Source organism: Bubalus kerabau, chromosome 10 (genome assembly GCF_029407905.1).
Source record: "Bubalus kerabau isolate K-KA32 ecotype Philippines breed swamp buffalo chromosome 10, PCC_UOA_SB_1v2, whole genome shotgun sequence".
Lineage (NCBI taxonomy): Eukaryota > Metazoa > Chordata > Mammalia > Artiodactyla > Bovidae > Bubalus > Bubalus kerabau.
This window is the reverse complement of record NC_073633.1, coordinates 9,797,794-9,818,680: the sequence shown is the minus strand read 5'-3', so window position 1 is coordinate 9,818,680 and position 20,887 is coordinate 9,797,794. Positions and strand designations below refer to the sequence as shown.

The following is a 20,887-nucleotide window of genomic DNA, read 5'->3' as shown; positions in this document are numbered from 1 at the left end:
ATGAGTTCTTTGATACTGAAGTGTGCAAACAGCCAGAATGATTAACATACTTGTCCTGGGCTGGTGGTAGATTATTGGTTCCAGTTCTTCAATTCTCCCTGCATCTAACCTCTTTTTCATATGATGAGTCCTTCTCATCAAAAGAGTAGGGTGTAGTTGCCTTTTATTTGACTTTGGGCTTGGCCATATGACTTGCTTTGGCCAAAACCGGTGGACAGAAGTGAAGATGAGCCTGTCCCAAGCTTAGACGTTACCAGACCCAGGCATTTCCACTAAGCTTCTCGCAGGGTTGTCATCACCACCGGGAGAATGTGTGCCAGTGTGACCACTGCTGGGGGCTAATTCTCCATGTCTCCTCCACACAAGAGGAGAAGGGGATGACAGAAGACCAGATGGCTGGATGGCAACAGCGACTCAGTGGACATGATTTTGAGCAAGATCTGGGAGACGGTAAATGACAAGGAAGCCTGATGCCTTGCAGTCCATGGGGTCGCAAAGAGTTGGACACAACTGAGCAACTGAGCAACTACAAACCACACATCTTGTGAGCAGAGCCACAGCTGGCTACATAATTAGCAGGTCCTCACTGCAAAATGCAAAGGTATAGTCTCTGATTTTGAAAGTACTCACAATTGAAAGATCAATGATTTTTAACGCGTGACCCTGTGCAATTTCACAGCACACATACCCAGGAAGCCAGCCCTGGCAGAAGCAGTGATAGCTTTTGTTTTAGATCAGTTCAGTTCAGTTCAGTCACTCAGTCGTGTCTGACTCTTTGCGACCCCATGAACCACAGCATGCTAGGCCTCCCTGTCCATCACCAACTCTAAGAGTTTACCCAAACTCATGTCCTTTGAGTTAGTGATGCCATCCAACCATCTCATCCTCTGTCATCCCCTTCTCCTCCTGCCTGCAATCTTTCCCAGCATCAGGGTCTTTTCAAATGAGTCAGCTCTTCGCATGAGGTGGCCAAAGTATTGGAGTTTCAGCTTCAATATCAGTCCTAATGAACACCCAAGACTGATCTCCTTTAGGATGGACTGGTTGGATCTCCTTGCAGTCCAAGGGACTTTCAAGAGTCTTCTCCAACACCACAATTCAAAAGTATCAATTCTTCGGTGCTCAGCTTTCTTTATGGTCCAACTCTGACATCCATACATAACCACTGGAAAAACCATAGATGGACCTTTGTTAACAAAGTAATGTCTCTGCTTTTTAACATGCTGTCTAGGTTGGTCATAACTTTCCTTTCAAGGAGTAAGTGTCTTTTAATTTCATGGCTGCAATCACCATCTGAAGTGATTTTGGAGCCCAAAAAAATAAAGTCTGACAGTGTTTCCACTCTTTCCCTATCTATTTGCCATGAAGTGATGGGACCAGATGCCATGATCTTAGTTTTCTGAATGTTGAGCTTTAAGCCAAGTTTTTCACTCTCCTCTTTCACTTTCATCAAGAGGCTCTTTAGTTCTTCTTCAGTTTCTGCCATAAGGGGCCAACAAATGACATTCTTTAGGTCAAATTCTGTCCATCAGCTGTTTGGGTTTGACCCTGCAACTAAGGAAGTTTTTACATTTTAAATGACTGGGGAAAAAAATCAAAAGAAGAATACATGATGTGGCATTTAAAAAGTGCGGTGTTAGTTGCTCATTTGTGTCTGACTCTTTATGACCCCATGTACTGTAGCCCACCAGGCCCCTCTATCCATGGAATTTCCCAGGCAAGAATACTGGAGTGGGTTGCCATTCCCATCTCCAGGGAATCTTCCTGACCCAGGGTTTGAACCCTTATTTCCTGCATTGCAGGCAGATTCTCTACTGTCTGAGAAAAATCCAAATGTCAGTGTTCATAAATAAAGTTTTATTGAAACACATGCCTGAGTACTGATTTCCGTGGTGTCTGTGCTGCCCTCACACCACCACAGCAGTGCTTGGTCGTTGCAACAGAGACTGTGTGCTCCACAGATTCTAACATGTTTGCTTTCTGATTTGTTACAGAAGTTTGCTGACCCTGTTCTCAGCTAGACAGAAGAGTTACCTAATCAATTCCCGAGCACCAGCTAAAGCACAGATCTCTGAGAATGAGTGTTACTATTGTATGGCCCCCGAGATCCTGTCAGAGAGTAATGCAGCAAATTCTAACCTGTAGGGCTTCGCTCCAAGTTAAAGTTTCTCAAATAATGGCATGTGGGATGGTTTCCCAAGAACATGGAGGAGCCTTCCGTGACGTTCATTGCATCATAAGAAAGCACTGCTGTGTCCCATTCTCTTAAACTCCTTATTTCATCATGGAGGAGGTTTCAATTTGGTCCTGGTAAGTCTTTCACTCTTTCCTCACTCCTGGTCATGTCTTCATAACAGAGCAGAACTTGCGCTCAGGCCCTCTATCAGGTGAGGCATCTCCCTAGAATAGACATGAGTGCCGTCTCAACTGTGCGTCTTCTGATGATTTACGTTCCATTTCTGGCAAGCAGTGCTGCTGCTGCTGCTAAGTCGCTTCAGTCGTGTCCGACTCTGTGCGATCCCATAGATGGAAGCCCACCAGGCTCCCCCGTCCCTGGGATTCTCCAGGCAAGAGGCTGGAGTGGGTTGCCATTTCCTTCTCCAATGCATGAAAGTGAAAAGTGAAAGTGAAGTCGCTCAGCCGTGTCTGCCTCGTAGTGACCCCATGGACTGCAGCCCGCCAGGCTCCGCCGCCCATGGGATTCTCCAGGCGAGAGGACTGGACTAATGTTCTATTTATGTCAGTGTGTTAGTTTCTTTTTAAACACTGTTGTTGATGTAAAAATGTGATTTTACTTGAACAAGAATTATAAAGTTGTATTACCTAAATAAAAATATCGACTAAATCATAGTGCAGATAGAAGTAAATATGAGGAGAGTGCCACAGAGGTGGTGGACAAGTGGCTGAAGTTTCGGAAACATGGATATGGCTGACTCTTGAAACCCTTCCCTCCTCTGGTTGCAGAACATGGTGCTAGGCATGTTAAATCTGGGACAACCCTCCCTGGTTCAGGCTCTGTCTCTGCTGTGCATTGGCGGCACTTCATTTCTCTGGGCCTCTATCCTGTTGCTGCAAAATGGAGATGACAGTACCTGTCTCCAAACTGTAGTTAACCCTGTAGGCTGCCTATCAGCGCACTTCCTCCTTCAGCACCTGTGAATAGAACCCAGTTTTTTTTAAGGTCTCTACTGCTCCCCCAGGTCACGTCAAGTTTCAGGAAAGCTGCTCTCAGCTCTGGATATGGCCTAATTGCCCCTTCCCTTTGCCAATGATTTGGCCAAAGATAGATTGTGATTCAAGGCTGGCACTGAGCCATTAGAGATTTTTGAGAAGACTTAGTAGCTCCTAAGAGAGAGTCACTGAATAAGGTTCTTTTGTCCTTGCTTGGATATTGTTGGGTCTGGATGGGATTCCTGGAACCAGTGTAGCCAGTTACCTCTGATAGAGTTCACTCTGGACTCCCCTGGTAGTACAGTGGATGAGAATCTGCCTGCCAGTGCAGGGGACACGGGTTTGATCCCTGGTCCATCCAGGAAGATTAGACATGCTGCGGAGCAACTAAAGCCAATGCTCCACAGCCTCTGACCCCGCAGGCGGCAACTGCTGAAGCCCATGCCCCTAGAGCCCGTGCCCCACAGCGAGTAGGCCACCACAGCGAGAAGCCTGAGCACTGCACTGAAGAGCAGCCCCTGACCACAGCTAGAGAAAGCCCATGTGCAGCAATGAAGACCCAGTGCAACCAAAATAAATAAATAAACTTAAAAAAGAAAAAGTCAACATCAGTACCAGAGAGCAGATTGGTGGGCAAACCCCAGGCTTGATGACGTTGAACTGCTAAATCAACCAACTCTGAAGCTAACCTTTCCCCTGGAAGTAAAACATGTGTCCTAACAAATGTTCTTATTGTGTAAGCCAGTTAGAAATGGCGTTTCTCTCACAACCAAAAGAATCCTAACTGATACATACAAACACTGGTATTTTAGGTTCCAGGTTCAAATCACTACATCAATACATCTGCCAAATGGTCCACTTGGTTTGTGATTATGCAGATAGCCCTTTGCAGATAATCAGCTGTAACAGAGTCCCATTTGTCAGCCAGCGTCCCTTGGTCTCTTATTCCTTAGGAACAGAACCTAGATTTCATTGAGGGTAGCAACATGCCCAGTTTAAAAACAAACTACATTTCCCACTCTCCCCGTGCATGTAGGTGTAACCACAGGACTAAGTTCTGGCATGTGAATGACAGTGAACTGTGGGCACTCCAGGCAGGCTGCCTCTAGGGAACTGATTCAGCCAAAGTACACTTCTTTCTAACATCACATTCTATTTATTTGTTTCTAGTAGTCAGTGAAGAAAGTGGAAGCGGCTCAGTCGTGTCTGACTTTTTGCAACCCCATAGACAATACAGTCCATGGAATTCTCCAGGCCAGAATACTGGAGTGGGTAGCTGTTCCCTTCTTCAGGGGATCTTCCCAACTCAGGGATTGAACCCAGGTTTCTCACATTGCAGGAGGATTCCTTACCAGCTGAGCCACAAGGGGCTTCCCTCATAGGTCAGTTGGTAAAGAATCTGCCTACAATACAGAAGCTGCTGCTGCTACTGCTAAGTCGCTTCAGTCGTGTCCAACTCTGTGTGACCCCATAGACGGCAGCCCACCAGGCTCCCCTATCCCTGGGATTCTCTAGGCAAGAATACTGGAGTGGGTTGCCATTTCCTTCTCCAATATAGGAGACCCTGGTTCAATTCCTGGGAAGGGAAGATCCACCGGAGAAGGGATAGGCTACCCACTCCAGTATTCTTGGGCTTCCCTTGTGGTTTGATGAATTTCTAAAGCTTCCATACCAACCTTGCACTCCAACTTCTTTGACTATTTTATGTAGTAAAGTGAATCCTTGTGTGTTTAAGCCCCTGTTTCTTTGGGATTTCTGTTACAAACAGCTGCACCTAATCCTATCTGATACATATCTAATTGCAAATTCTTTGTTCTTTATCAAGAGGCCGATGTCTGCAAATACATAAAAACATGACTGAAATAATTTTCAGATACATAAAAGACCTAAGATTTAATATGATATTTATTGACACTCAGATTCTCCAAAGAAACTTAGAGCTGTTGGGAGGGTGAAAATGGATCATTTATATCATAAATGTAACTCAGAATCCAGTCCACACAAAGCGCCCAAGCAATGACCTGCGTGTGCACTCAATTAGTCATGTCCGACTCTTTGTGACCCCAAAGACTGCAGCCAGCCAGGTTCCTCTGTCCATGGGATTTCCTAGGCAAGAATATTGGAGTGGTTGCCATTTCCTTCTCCAGGGCATCTTCCCAACCCAGGGATCGAACCTACACCTTCTGCATTGGCAGGCAGATTCTTTACCACCGAGCCACCTGGGAAGCCCAAGCAAAGATGACTTCTAGATTGTTATTGTTATCAGATAGTCCAGCCCTCTGATTTGATCTGTGAGGAAATGGAGATCCAGAGAGGAATCAACTTGTCCAAATCAGGTAGCTCAGCAGTGCAGGCAAGACTAGAATTCATATTTCAACACTCTTGCTTCAGAGGTCTTTCCCCTCTCCTGAGCCTTTTGCAAGGTTGGAAGCTCCATCACAGAGGAAGTGTGCAAGGGGCCTTGGATGCCCACATCCTTCCAGGGACACTTCCTGCAGTTATCTTGGTCTGTTAAACTTGCAATACCAAAACACCACAGTCTAGGTAGCTGACAAACAGCAGAAATTCATTTCTCATAGTTCTTAAGGCTGGAAGTCTAAGACCAGGGCGCTAGCATGGTCAAGGGAGGGCCCTCTTCTGGGCCACAGACTTCTCACTGTGTCCTTAGAGGGAGGAAGGGGTCAGGGAGTGCTCTGGGGCCTCTTTTATAAGGGCACTACTCCCAGTCTTGAGGGCTCCACTCTCATGGTCCAATCACTTCCCAAAGGCCCTGCCTCCCACACCCATCCCCTTGGGGAATAGGATTTAACTTTGAATTTGGCAGTGGGAGGGGGGAGGGGAACACAAACATTCAAACAACAGCACCCCCCTGTAGGCAGTCAGCTCTGCTGAACGATTCTTAGTTTTCTTCCAAGTTCAGGATTCCATAGCTTTTTCAGATTGAAAGTCTTTCCTTCTCCCATCTGTGTCCTCCCCGGTAATGCCTGTGAGTATAACGATGTGTGATGGAAATGCAAACAAAAGTGGGAAAAGCAGATAGTCGAAGCCTCAAATTTTACTGGAACCTGAAACACAAGTAGAGGGCGGTTATGACCTAGTTCCTCCCTTCTTTGTGGTCTTTGCTTGCCTTCTTTTCAATCCCCCTGTCTCCTCTAGACAAGGCGGGAGCCACATGGCTCACACAGTCATGGAAAAGGGTCTAGAGGTGTCAGGTCTCACCTGAAAACCTAAAGGGAAGACTGGAAGTCTCCAGAGGCTGTTTTGATGTTGCCTTCCAGCCAGAGGATCGCTGTTATTGGCAGAACTTTATCAACGTTTCCTTAGTGCTGTTATTAAGGCAGCCAGCTTGCCCCAAGCTGATGAATTTTAAAAGAAGCATAAAATAATTAAAAAAAAAAAAAAAACCTGAAGCTGAAAAAGTAATGGATGTTTAAAAGCTTGCCTCGTTTGAAGCTTCTCACTGGAGCAGATTAACCCATTCACTGATTAGGGATTCAAAAAAAGTGATTATTAGCAGATTCCAAAAAGTCTGTTAGACATTAAAATATCTCCAACCATTTAATCCTTCGAAGAACTCTATGATGCAGGAATTTTTGTCACCATTCCCTTCAACCCAGTCGTGAATACAGGAGTTGGATGCATACATGGGCTTGTGAGACAGCCGTGCATGCCTTGGTATCCATCCTGGGCACGGCTGTGATCTGGTCCTTCACCCAGGTCCACTCTGGGATTCAGCCAGGACAGATGGCCCATTTAGCCTTCCCAAAGACAATCTTCTGTACTTGCCTGTCAGCTCACAAACCTTCCAGCTTGGCCAACAAGGTCAGAAAGAGCTTTTGGGAGTGAGGAGGGAAGAGAAGGGGGTGCCGTAGGCATGGGCTTGGGCCATCTCCTCCATGCTGGTTCCTATCAGCTCAGAGGAGCAGGCTGCCAAGCCCTGAGAGAGTGGAGGGAAAGCTGGTCTTGGTGGCCCCAAGGGCAGATCTAGAGACCCCAGAGAAGATGCCTGTGCTAAGTGCTAAGCCGTTCAGTCATGTCCACCGCCGTTCAGTCATGTCCAACTCTTTGCGACCCCATGAACTGTATCCCGCCAGACTCCATTGTCCATGGGATTCTCCAGGCAGGAATACTGGAGTAGGTTGTCATTTCCTTCTTCAGGGGATCCTCCCGACCCAGGAATCAAACCTGCGTCTCTTATGTCTTCTGCATTGGCAGGTGGGTTCTTTACCACTAGCGCCACCCACACAGAGCAAATCTAAACTCCACAGAGGTTCAGCTTCTAGCAGAGCTATCCAACTACTCAGGAACGAGTTGCCTGTCCCCAGAGGTATGCAAGCAGAGGCCACCATGCTGCCACCTTCCTGGAATGCAATGTGAGGGATCCTGGCACTCAGTGGTATCAAAACAACCCTTGTTCCAGGAGAGTACCGCAGTCGGCATCACGCTCGCACGAACTGAGCACCTGCTCTGCTCCACACACCCATCCGATCCCAACAACTCTGTAGGTCGGGGTCACTGGGCCTATTTTACAGACCCTCAGAGAAGGTAAATGGCTTGTTCGGGGTCACGCAACTTGACTCACATCCTGCTGTCTCCTGTACCTGTGCTTTTGCCACTCTGCATCCTGCTTGAAGTCAGTCCCATTGGCGGAAAGCAATCTTTCCACAGGGAAGAGAGACCCTGTCTTCATAACATCAAAAATCACTACAAGTTATTAAAAGTTGGCTATGTGCCAGGCACTCTTCCATGCACTTTGCAGAAATTATCTAATTTAATCCATCTATTAAATTATCTTTCTCCATTGACTTATGAAGGAACTGACTTCCAAAGTTGAAGTCACTTGCCCAAGGCTACAGCTAGCTGGCCAAGTCAGCCTGACTGTGAGCTTGAGCTCCGCTTCATTCTGATCCTTATTATTCAGTCAGGGCTCCCCTGGTGGCTCAGATGGTAAAGAATGTGCCTGCAATTCAGGAGACCTGAGTTTGATCCCTGGGTTGGGAAGATCCCCTGGAGAAGGGCAACCCCACTCCAGTATTCTTGTCTGGAGAATCCCCATGGACAGAGGAGTCTGGCGGACTACAGTCCATGGGATCTCAAAGAGTCAGACATGATTGAGTGACTAAGCACATTCAGGCAGGGGGCAAACCCAGCAGGCATGCATGCGGAGCAAGAGGAGGACAGCGAGAAAGGGGAGGGGATGGGGCTGGTCTGGGGCCGCCATGTGAAAGAGCAGGGCTCACAGGGCTGATGGGAGGCTGGGAGGTCACGTCCACACCCACACCGAGCCTGGCTGTAGAATGAGAGAGGCTCCCCAGGTTCAGGTGGTTTGTATGGCTAGCTGTGTAGCCTTAGTCAAGTCCTGTCTCTCTCTGAGCCTGGAATAGCCCACAGTTTAAAGCAGAGCTCCAGGCCTAGCAGGGATGAGAGGACAATTTGGGAAACTAAGGTCATTAAGCAGACTTATAAAAAGCTAGATCCACTCACCAGATTGCTAGCTGGGAGTGAGGGCTTATCCTCCTGGCCTGGGGGCACTTGGGAATGGATCCTACCACTTGCAAAGCACCGGGTCCTAACTGTTCAGAGAAAGAGTTGGTGTGGTGGCCAGATCCCAAATACTCACACACTTTGACTTTTTCCAGCCAGTACTTGCCAGGAGCCCTGTTTCCAACCAGCTTCTAGGGAGTTGATCTTCTGGGTCTCTTTCACTCATTTTTTTATTCATTCAACAAACGTTTATTGGGCACCAGCCACATGCCCATTCTAGAGTTAGGCACGTTCATCCATACCCTTGCTGACTCTAGGATAACGCTGTTTATCCCCCATGGACCAGGTGAGAGGAAGCAATTTAGCTATGGTCACATGGCTGGAAGGGGGCGGGTTGTCACTCGAGCCCATGACCTTGCTGCCGCAGGGCCAGTCGCACCTCCCCGTGTCTGAGATAAACCTGTAACCCAGGGCCTGCTGCCGGAGCCATGTGCGTGCACGTCTGAAGGCCCTGGATTTCCCCCCGTCCTGGCACCTGTCACAGTTTAGCAGGTTACCATGGTATCGTTCCCCCCAGCACCCCGGGCAGCGGAGACCACCATCTGTTTACACGGCTGTCAGAGGAATTGATGTCATACGAAATTGTCAGCTCAGCAGGATGAGAGGAGGAAGAGTGGGAGGCTCTGAAAGCTTCCAAGCCATCAAAACTCATCTTGATCAAAGCCATGAGCAAGTGGCTGCTCCCCTGGGGGAAATGGAGGGAAAAAAAAAAAAAAAAAAACGGGTAGGCTGAGAAAAAAAATTTCCCTGGAGGAAGAAGCAGGTAGCAATAGTAATGGTTAGTATTATTCTTTCCATTTTTACACTCATTTACAAATCATAAGCTCATTTTAGCATCTCACATCCCTGGGAGATAGGTATCACTACTAGCTCCATTTTACAGATGTCTTAAAATATACAGCTGAGGCTCAGAGATGTGAAGAGCTTGCTCAAGGTCATAGCAAACCAGATGACAGTTTCAATAGGAAAGAGCTCCCTGAGTCTCAGGTTAAGAGGCTGAGAGTTGCTTTTGGTCAAGATGAGAGGCAGGCCTGCCACAGGCGGCCCTGCCCAGAGAAGAGATGCCCCAGGCAGTCTGTCTGTAGACCATATCTGCAGCAAGTGGGAGGTAAAGGACATGAAGAGCACGGGCTGAGAGCCGGGAGTCCCGGCCTCTAATTATAGCCCCGACAAAGCCAGCGCTGCAGTAAAGGACAGAGCAGCTGGTGGTTGCCCAGAGCTCAACTAAGAGGCATTAAACATCCCTAGAAATATAACTGGAGAGTGGAAATCCATTATTTGCTGCTCAGTATCTACCCCTCTTCCTCAGCCAACCTACTGACTCTCCTCTGGGAATCAAAATCCTCTAGCCCCACTCCACTGGGGTTTGTGAGAGGCTGACCCACCCCAGATGATCTGGATCTAATCCAACCAGCACACCTCAACTCCAGGCCATGGTGATTGGCTCAGGCATAAGCATGTGACCCAAAATGAGCCAATAAGAGCCAGAAAAGAGAATCTCTCCCTTCTGCTGGGCTGATGAAAGGAGATGATGTAAGCCAGAAAGAGGCCAGCATCCTGCCCCAGAGGGCAGAGCCTGCCTGAGAAGGGCACCAACATCAGGAAAAGCAAGGCCAGAAGGGGAAGTGAAAGATTCCTCCTGGATCCAACCAAGCCTGAAGGAGATTCTATTGGACTTATATTGACCGATACATTTTCCCTTTTGCTGAGATAATTGAGTTGGGTTTTCTGTCACTTGCATCACCTCTACTCATCTCAGTGAGAGAACTCTGTGAGATTGAGAGGAATCACTGAAGAAGCTGGGGCAAGAGTGAGACACTACCACCCCCCAGCCCTGGGCTGATTGAATAACAAGCAGTTGCTAAACTGCCTTCAAAGGAGAGTGGGCAGGGGAACTGCAGGATTTCTGCCAGGTAAGTTACACAAGCTGGGACTAGAATGGAATTGCTAGAGAGAAGGATAGGCTGAGGCAGCCACCAGAATCCCCTTTCTTCATCCTAATTTGGGCAACACTAAGCATCACCTCTAAATAAATCTTGACCACGTATTTAAAAAATACTGATTTGAAGAAACTATTAGCCTGCTTAAGTGACCTTTTCTCCAGCTAGCCTGAGGACTTTAAAATCTGGTAACTTTGGAAAAATCCTGTTCCCTCTCTGGGCCGCAGTTTTTTCATCTGTAAAGTGGATACTTTCATTTGCATTTTGCTGATGAGGAAAAGGAAGCAGTAAGGGGACAGAACTTGATCAACCTGCACAGTGGAAGGGTCAGGAAGAGCTTGGAATCTCCCATCTCTCACTGGGGATCATGGTCCTCCATTTCCAAATAAGTAAAGGTTTTCAACTGGGAAGTTTTTCTTCCTCTAAAAACATATCTGTCCTTGTTGCTTATTTATTTTATATACCTGAAACTAATGTAATATTGTAACTTAATTATGTGGGCTTTCCTGGTGGCGCAGACAGTAAAGAATTTGCTTGCAATGCAGGAGACCCAGGTTTGATCCCTCGGTTAGGAAGATCCACTGGAGAAGGAAATGGCTGCCTACTCCAGTATTCTTGCCTGGAGAATTCCACTGACAGAGGAGCCTGGTGGGCCACAGTCCATGGAGTGGCAAAGATATACTTCAATGTAAATATATATTTATATATGTACTTATATATATATATGCACTTCTTATAGACACAAACTGAAATATTTATGGGTGAAATGATACTAGGTCTGTGATTTGCTTCAAAATTGTATGGAAGAGAGAGCATGGATAGAGGTATAGATTAAACAAGAATAGCCAGGAGCTGTTGAAAATGGGGTAATGGATATATGATGCTTATTAAATACTTCTCTATGCTGAAGAAGCTGAAGTTGATTGGCTCCATGAAGACCTACAAGATCTTCTAGAACTAACAACCAAAAAAGATGTCCTTTCCATCACAAGGGATTGAAATACAAAAATAGAAAGTCAAGAGATGTCCAGAGTAACAGGCAAATTTGGCCTTGGAGTACAAAATGAAGCAGGGCAAAAGCTAACAGAGTTTTGTCAAGAGAACATGCTGGTCATAGCAATCATGCTTTCCCAACAACACAAGAGATGACTCTACACATGAACATCCCCAGATGGTCAATACCAAACTCAGATTGACTATGCTCTTTGCAGCCAAAGATGGAGAAGCTCTACATAGTCAGCAAAAACAAGACTGGGAGCTGACTGTGGCTCAGATCATGAGGTCCTTATTGCCAATTTCAGGCCTAAATAGAAGACAGTAGGGAAGGCTGCTAAGCCATTCAGTTATGATCTAAATAAAATCCTTTACGATTACACAGTGAAAGTGATGAATAGGCTTTAGATTTGATAGACAGAGTGCCTGAAGAACTATGGACAAAGGGTCATAACATTGTACAGGATGTGGTGACAAAAATCATTCCAAAGAAAAATAAATGCAAGAAGACAAAGTGGCTGTCTGAGGAGGATTTACAAACAGCTGAGGAAAAAAGAGAAGGAAAAGCCAAGAGAGAAAGGGAAAGATATACCCAACTGAATGTGGAGTTCCAGAGAACAACAAGGAGAGATAAGAAAGCCATCTTAAATGGACAGTGTAAAGAAATAGAGGAAAACAATAGAATGGGAAAGACTAGAGATCTCTTCAAGAAAATTAGAGATACCAAAGGAACAGTTCCAGTGCTTTGGCCACCTGATTCAATGAGCCAACTCATTGGAAAAGACCCTGATACTGGGAAAGATTGAGGGCAAGAGGAGAAGGGAGTGACAGAGGATGAGATGGCTGGATGGCATCACTGACTCAATGGACATGAATTTGAGCAAACGGGGAGAAAGTGAATGACAGGAACACAACTTAGCGACTGAACAACAACTAATTCTGTATAGGTTTGATATGTCCAAGATAAAATGTTAAAAAATAAAAATAAGCCTCCTGGCTTGCTATCAGTGTGGGCTGCTCTGACATGTTTCAACATGCTCCACCATAACCTGGGACAGGGCCCAGCCCAAGCGAAGTGAAAGAAGTGTTCCTGGATAATTGATGGAGATAATCACTTGTGCTTTTTGCTCAAAGAGAGGTTTTTCTCTTCCTGCATCTCATACAAGTTGGCAACTTTGTGCTCCTTGACTCACAGAGAGGCCGAGGCAGGGCAGGAGGCAGGCTGCTTAGGTCTTCAGTGACAGGCAGGCAGAATTTGATTGGCCAGAGAGGAGCAGGAGAGGCTTTCTCAATCTGGACAGCACTCCACCTTGACAAAGTCCCTTGAATCCCACAGGCAGCATAGAAACCTCAGAACTACCAGTTCTGCTGGAGCCAGGACTAGGGACGTCTCCATGGTGATTGACGGGCACCACTGATGCCCACCCAGTGAGAGTGGGGACCCCTCGGAAGCTGCGACAAGGCCTAAGAATGTGTGGTCTTTGCCTTAAACCAAGGGGCAGGCTGCTCCCCTAATGACCAACACTGACCTTCTGGTCTGTCAAATGAGATGGGGGGTTGAATTTTAACTTAAACCAAGCTAAAGAAAATGAAGGAATATAGAAAGGTGTGCACGTGACAGGGATGGTAAAACAAAGGAAGAGGCTTTGGAAACCAAAGAGCAGGATTCTGACCTGGTGCTGCTGCTTACAGGCTCTAAGACCCTGGCCAAGTTATTTCCCTTCTGGAGATTCAGACTCTCCACCTGTAATACAGAGAGAACAGAAACAACACGATGGGCTTCCTGGGAGGAGACAGATGCTGGCATGCCCTGTGTGATCTGAGACACTGCCTTCGCCCTCCCTTACCCCACCCAAGCCCCCCACCACCCTGCCTTTAAGAAGAAGCCATTTAAATGGAGCTGTAATTCACATGCAGTCAGCAGAGGTTAATTCAGAATGTATTTTTACTCCTTGATCGAGTAACAGTTTAATGGCTGGTATCTCATTTTCTTGGTTGGCTACACAGAGTCCTCTGGAGTCTTCTGCACATAGTCCAGATGCCCCAGTTAAATCCATACATGAGAACAGGTCGTCTCTGGAGCCAATGGCCCAGTGAAGAATCATCTTGCCCCTCAGCATCCACACAGCAAGGAGGATGAGACTCACACTGGCAATTCTTGATTTCCTCCACACTTGCTCCTCTCCTGGACTACTCCATCGCGGGAAATGGAACCCCATCCCCCAACCCCCATCATCCTCGGTCATCTCCCTGCCTCACATCTCCCCGGCCCACCCATCCCTGAGTCCTCTGGTGCGCCCCAGCCCCCACCAGCGGCTCTCTTCGCGCCGTTTCGGCTCCACCTCCCGATGCAAGCCGCCATCTTCTATTATCTAGAGCCTCCTCATTAGTCTCCCTGCTTCCCCTGTCCCCGCTTCCTCCCCCGCATGGCAGCCCGAGGTTTTTCCAAATATAAACCGGAATATTTAAAATATTAATCAAAATCCTCCAAAGGCTTTGTACTGGACTTAAAATAGAAGCCCACTCCTTATCCTGGCATACCAGCGTCTCCTATCCCCTGTTCTGTCCTCCCACCTCATCTCATTGATCATGGGTCCATCTTTGTTCACTCAGCTCCAGCCCCTCTGGCTTTGTTCTGTCTCTTGAACACACAGGCAAAGCTTTTTCCTACTTCCAAGGCCTTTGTATCTTCTTACAGCTGCCTCCTTCTCATTCCTCAGGTGTCAGCTCAAAGTCCCCTGTTCAGAGAAGCTTTCCCTAACTGCCCCATCTAAAGGAGTCCTCTGACCCCCATAACTCTTTGTTTTATAAATCAGCCAAAGACAGCCACTGCATATTGGCCCCTAGGTTATTTCTTTGAGACCTGTTAGCTCAAAAGCCCACCAAACTCAAATTTTTATAGATCTACCAATTTTTTAAAACCAACAGACAGATTTTAGTCAATTAAGGCCTTATTGATTTGCATACTCCACAAAACTATACCTAGTATCTACTGGTCATTGACAAGATAGGGCTTGAGTTTATAAGACCAAAGCTACTAGGACTTCCCTGGTGATCCAATGCTTAAGGCTCCATGCTTCCACTGCAGGGGGACTGGTTTCATCCTGATCAGGGAACTAAGATCCTGTATCCTGCATGGTGTAAACAGAAAAAAAAAAAAAAAAGCAAAAACTAAGTTACTAGTGCTCTTCCAAAGTCTCTGATCCAGGGATTCCTCACCCTGATGCTGAGTGACGCCATTTAGACCTAAAACCTCGTGTCTGGCCCCCCAGGAGTTCCCCTCTGGATGTGGCCTCCTTGCCATAAGCCTCTGGACAGACTCCTACTATGAGAGACTTCACACCATATGCAACCCTGGCTAAGCACCACATTACCACCTCTCAGTCACATCTTTTTCCTATGAAGAGGCCCAAATTTCTTAAACCACAAATACTCTTGTCCACTACTCTATTTTATTTTCTTCATAATACTTATCACTCTGAAATTACCTGGTTACTTGGCTTGCTTGCCTTTTGTTCCTCTCCCTTATTAAAATGTAAAATCCATGTAATCAGTCAATACATCTATGATAAGGATATTTGCCTTCACTAGTAATCAAAGAAATTTCAGGATAAAGTAATGACAGGTTACTTTTTCACGTAAGTTGGTAAAATTTCTAAAGTTTGAGGGTGCTGCATATTGCAAGAGTATACGGGGAGGGGGTAACTGCACACTCAGCTAATGAGAGTGTGAATGAGCCCACCATCTCAGAAGGTAATTTTAACCTTAAAACACACACAGTTCCTGACCAAGCAATTCCACTTCTCAGCAGCTACCTGTAAAAAAAATTCTTATGTCTGCATAAAATGGAATGTTAACAATTATAAATGAACAAAAGAAGACTCTCACTTTCAGGAAGATGGAGTAAACATATTGTACTTTCCCTATTTCTTTTGCAAAGTACAACTAAAAACCCTGAATGTTATACATAAGACAAACATTAAAAGATGGAAAGGTGAGAGAAGGCAAATTGGCTAGGGACCTCAGAATCCAAGGAACAACACGATGGTAAGTTCCCCAGGGTTTTTTGTTTTCTTTTGCTTTGGTTTGGGGTTTTCTTGTTGTTTGTTTTGTTTTGTATTGTTTGCCTCATACATTCCTGACTTAGAGCTGAAGAAGCCAGCAACCAAGAAATGCCAACAAGCATAGATACAAAAGGCTCAACAAAAGCTTGCTTGCTGTAGCCAGTGGACTGGAAAAGGGACAATTGAGAAAGACCAAAAACTTTTAGACAATTACCACTCTATTCCAGAAAAATCATCGTTCCAGCGTCACCCATACCAACCAATCAGGAAGCCTAGAGTGACATCCTCATAAGGCTGTAAGAATGTGCCCCAATCTGCCACCCCATCAACCCCAACTGATGTCAAAGAAAACCAAGCAGGGGGCAGAAATGAGCCCGCACTCCCCCATGACATCCCAGAAGCCACATAGGGAGCCCGCACTCCCCCATGACGTCCCAGAAGCCATATAGGGAGCAGTAATACGGACTCTTATTTCTCCCACCCAGGAAGGTGTCAGTGGAGTCGGGCATGGGGATCTGGAACTTCCACACGCAATCAGCAGTAATGAGGAGTTCCCACCACCTCAGGTATCAAAGAGACAAGACAGGAAATCTGGACTTCCGTCCCCATCTGGCAACTACACAATAGCACCTACTTTCTCTTGCCAGAGGAGTTTCAAAAGAAACAACCTAAAACAGAAAGCTTAACTAAGATGCAGAGTCTCATAACATAATACTCAAAATACCTAGGTTTCAATCAAATCACTTATCATACCAAGAACTAGGAAGATCTCAAACTGAACAAGAAAAGGCATCAACAGATGCGAAAACTAACATGACAAAGATGTTAGATATATAGCAAGGATCTTAAAGTAGCCATCCCAAAGATGCTTCAACAAACAATCATGAATATGCTTGAAGGAAATTCAAATATAGAAAGCTGGGGAAAGGAATACAGAGCCTCAGCAAGAGGTAGAGATCTATAAAAAAATAGCAGATGGAAATTTTAGAACTGAAAATACAGTAACTGAACTTAAAAACAAAAACAAAACAAAAAACTCAGTGAAGGAGTTCAGCAGTAGAATTAGAGAACAAAAGAAAGAATCAGAGAACTTGAGAATAGACTAGTAGAAATTACCAAATCTGAACAACAGAGAGAAAATAGATTGAAAATATAATTAAAGGAACCTTGGAGACATATGAGATTATAACAGATATCTAACATTTACATCATTGGAGTCCCAGACAAAGATGAAATTTTCTAAACTAATCAGGAGTGGTGATAGTAATATCAGATAAAGTGACATCAGAACAAAGAAAATTACCAGAGACAGAGAAGGACATTTTATAATGATTACAAAGTCAGTTCAATAAGAAGATAGCAGTTTTAACTGTGTATGCAACAAAGAAACACAGCTGCAAAATATATGAAGTAGAACTGAAACAAAAAGACAAATTCTAATGTATATCTGGAGACTTTAACATATTCTCTCAATAACTGAGAAAACTATTAGACATAACAATTAGACAGAAAGCCAGTAAGGATATTAAAGAGCTTAACAACAACAAACAGGGTCTAATGGACATTTATAGATCACTCTACTCAACACTCGGAGAAGGCAATGGCACCCCACTCCAGTACTTTGCCTGGAAAATCCCATGGATGGAGGAGCCTGGTAGGTTACAGTCCATGGGGTCGCTAAGAGTTGGACACAACTTCACTTTCACTTTCACTTTTCGCTTTCATGCATTGGAGAAGGAAATGGCAACCCACTCCAGTGTTCTTGCCTGGAGAATCCCAGGGATGGGGGAGCCTGGTGGCTGCCATCTATGGGGTCACACAGAGTCGGACACGACTGAAGTGACTTAGCAGCAGCAGCAGCTACTCAACACTAGCAGAATACACATTCTTTTCAAGTGCCCACAGGACATGTGCTGAGATAGACCGTACTCTGGGCCATCAATACTCAAAAAAATTAAAAAGCAAACAAACACAAAAACCAATCTCAACAGATTTAAAACAACTGAAATTACACAGAGTATGCTCTTCAAACACAATGAAGTAAACCTAGAAATCAATAACAGAAATACAGCAGAAAAATCTCTAAACATTTGTAAAATAAACAACATGCTTCCAAAGAATTCATGAGTCAAAGAGATAGTCTCAAGGGGTGTCAAAAAAGCCCATTGAGCTGAGTAAAAATGGAAGTAGGGTATATCAAAATTTGTGCCACAATTCAGGGTAAGACAGACATTTATAGCACTAAGTGCTTACAATGGAAAATAAGAAAAGCCTCACAGTAATCAAAGCTCCTACCTCAAGAACTTAGGAAAAAAGAAAACAAAATAAACCCCAAGTAAGCAAAGAAAAGGAAATAATAAAGAGGGGAAATAAATAAAACTGAAAATCATTTAAAAAATGGAGAAAAGTCAAGGGAAGAAAGAGCTGGTTCCTTGAAAAGGTCAATAAAATTGACAAACTTCTGGCATGACTAACAAAGGGAAGAAGGGAAAATGAGGACTAAAGGCAGGGATATCACTACAGATCCTGCGTCATCAAAAGGAGAAGAAGAGAACACTGAGACAACTCTTCACACATCAGTTGGCACCTCTGATAAAGTGGATCGGTCCTTGCAAAGCGCACACTACCCCCGACTCATCAAATACTAAATAGATCATTTGAATAGCCCTAAGGGCTTCCCTGATAGCTCAGTTGGTAAAGAATCCACCTGCAATGCAGGAGACCCCAGTTCAATTCCTGGGACAGGAAAATCCACTGGAAAAGAGACAGGCTACCCACCCTAGTATTCTTGAGCTTCCCTTGTTGCTCAGCTGGTAAAGAACCCACCTGCAATGTGGGAGACCTAAGTTCAATTCCTGGGTTGGGAAGATGCCCTGGAGAAGGAAAAGGCTACCCACTCCAGTATTCTGGCCGGGAAAAGTCCATGGACTGTATAGTGAATGGGGTCACAAAGGGTTGGACAAGACTGAATGACTTTCACTTTCAAAATTATTAAAGATATTAAATTCATAATTTAATATTAGAACTTCCAAAAAGGGAATCTCCAGACCTGGACTACCAGAGAGTTTTACCAAATGTCTAAGAAAAGTTAACATTAATTCTCCACAATATCTTCCAGAAAACAGAACAGGTGGAAAAACTTCTTAACTCATGTTATGAATCTACTATTACTCTTATACCAAAATCAGATAAATGCAGTACAAAAATTTTTTAAATATAGACACAAAAAGCTTAACAAAATATTGGCAAATAGAATTTGCATTATATGAAAAGAATTAAACACCACACTGGTCTATATTTGAAAAACAATTAATGAAGCCTATATTAACGGCCTAAAGAAGAAAAATCACAGGATATACCAACTGATTCAAAAAAGGTATTTGATAAAATTCAATATCCATTCATGATGAATGATAAGAACTCCCAGAAAAACAGAAATGGGGGAAACTTCCTCAGCTTGATGAAAGCTTCTACACAAAATCAAAAGCTAGCATTAATGTTGAAAGCCCAATGTAAGATTAAAAAACAAGGCCAAGAGGTCTGATCTCATCACTCTTCTTATTCAACACAATGCTGGAAGTTTTAGACAGTGCAATAAAGCAAGACAGAGAAGGCAATGGCACCCCACTCCAGTATTCTTGCCTGGAAAATCCCATGGACGGAGGAGCCTGGTAGGCTGCAGTCCATGGGGTCGTGAAGAGTTGGACAGGACTGAGCAACTTCATTTTCACTTTTCACTTCCATGCATTGGAGAAGGAAATGGCAACCCACTCCAGTGTTCTTGCCTGGAAAAATCCCATGGACGGAGGAGCCTGCTGGGCTGCAGTCCATGGGGTTGCAAAGAGTCAGACACGACTGAGCGACTTGACTTTCACTTTTCACTTTCATGCATTGGAGAAGGAAATGGCACCCCACTTCAGTGTTCTTGCCTGGAAAAATCCCATGGACGGAGGAGCCTGCTGGGCTGCCGTCTATGGGGTCGCACAGAGTCGGACACGACTGAAGCGACTTAGCAGCAGCAGCAGCAGCAGTAGCAGCAGCATAAAGCAAGATAAGGAAATAAAAAGAAGGCATGAGGCCAGAAAGTAAGAAATAAAGCTGTCAGTATTTGCAGATGACATGATTGTAATTTTATATGTAAACATTTCCTGGGCTCCCCAGGTGGCACTAGTGGTAAAGGATCTGCCTGCCAATGCAGGACACACAAGAGACACGAGTTTGATCCCAGGATTGGAAGATCCCTTGGAGTAGGAAGCAGAACTGCACACCAGTATTTTTCCAGGGACAGAAGAGCCTGGCAGGCTGCAACCCATGGGGCTGCAAAGAGTTGGACATGACTGAGCACACATAAGCACACAAATATTTCCAAGGAATTTAAAACAAACAAAAAAAGCCAAAAGCAAACCTATACCATATTGAGTATAAATGAGTTTGGCAAGGTCATAAGATATGAGATAAACACATAAAAATCAATTGTATTTTTATATACTAACAATGCACACATGGATGCCAGAATTAAAATCACAATGCCATTTAGAAACACTTGGAAAAAGAGAAATATTTAGGCATAAATCTAATAAAACATGTATAAGACTTGTGCACTGAAAATTATAAAATGCTGATGAAAGAAACTGAAGATCTAAATAAGTGGAAAGGCATACTCTGTTCATAGAGTAGAAGACTTAATAGGTCAATTTTTTCCAAATTAACATTTAAGTTTTAAAAAAATTATTATCAAAATCTAAGCAATATTTTTGTGGATATAGATTAGATTATTCTAAAATTTATGTGGAAAGGTGAAGGAGCTGAAATAGTTAATGCAAGTTTTGAAAAGAAGACTAGACTTCCCTGGCGGCCCAGTGGTTGCGATGCTATGCTTCCGTCTCAGAGTTTCATCCCTGGGCAGGGGTCTAGGATCCTGAACACCATGCAGTGAGGCCTCAATAAATAAACAGAGTGGGAAAAGTGTTCTAGCTGATTTGAAGACTTATTATTTAACTATAGTAATCAGGATTGTATGGGATTGATGGAGGTATTCACTTCAGTTCAGTTCAGTCGCTCAGTCGTGTCCAACTCTGTGACCCCATGAACTGCAGCACGCCAGGCCTCCCTGTCCATCACCATCTCCTGGGGTTTACTCAAACCCATGTCCATCGAGTCGGTGATGCCATCCAG

The 20,887-nt window shown here is 44.8% G+C and overlaps 1 long non-coding RNA gene across 1 annotated transcript in view; it reads left to right on the top strand.

Annotated features, from left to right (window-relative positions):
* Positions 1–10,340: 10,340 nt before the first annotated feature.
* LOC129620385 (uncharacterized) overlaps positions 10,341–20,887 on the top strand; it is a 29,177-nt gene continuing 18,630 nt past the window's right edge. The window contains exons 1-2 of the long non-coding RNA XR_008698503.1: positions 10,341–10,628; positions 11,201–11,343. This is a non-coding gene — a long non-coding RNA (uncharacterized LOC129620385). The remainder of the gene's footprint in view (positions 10,629–11,200; positions 11,344–20,887) is intronic.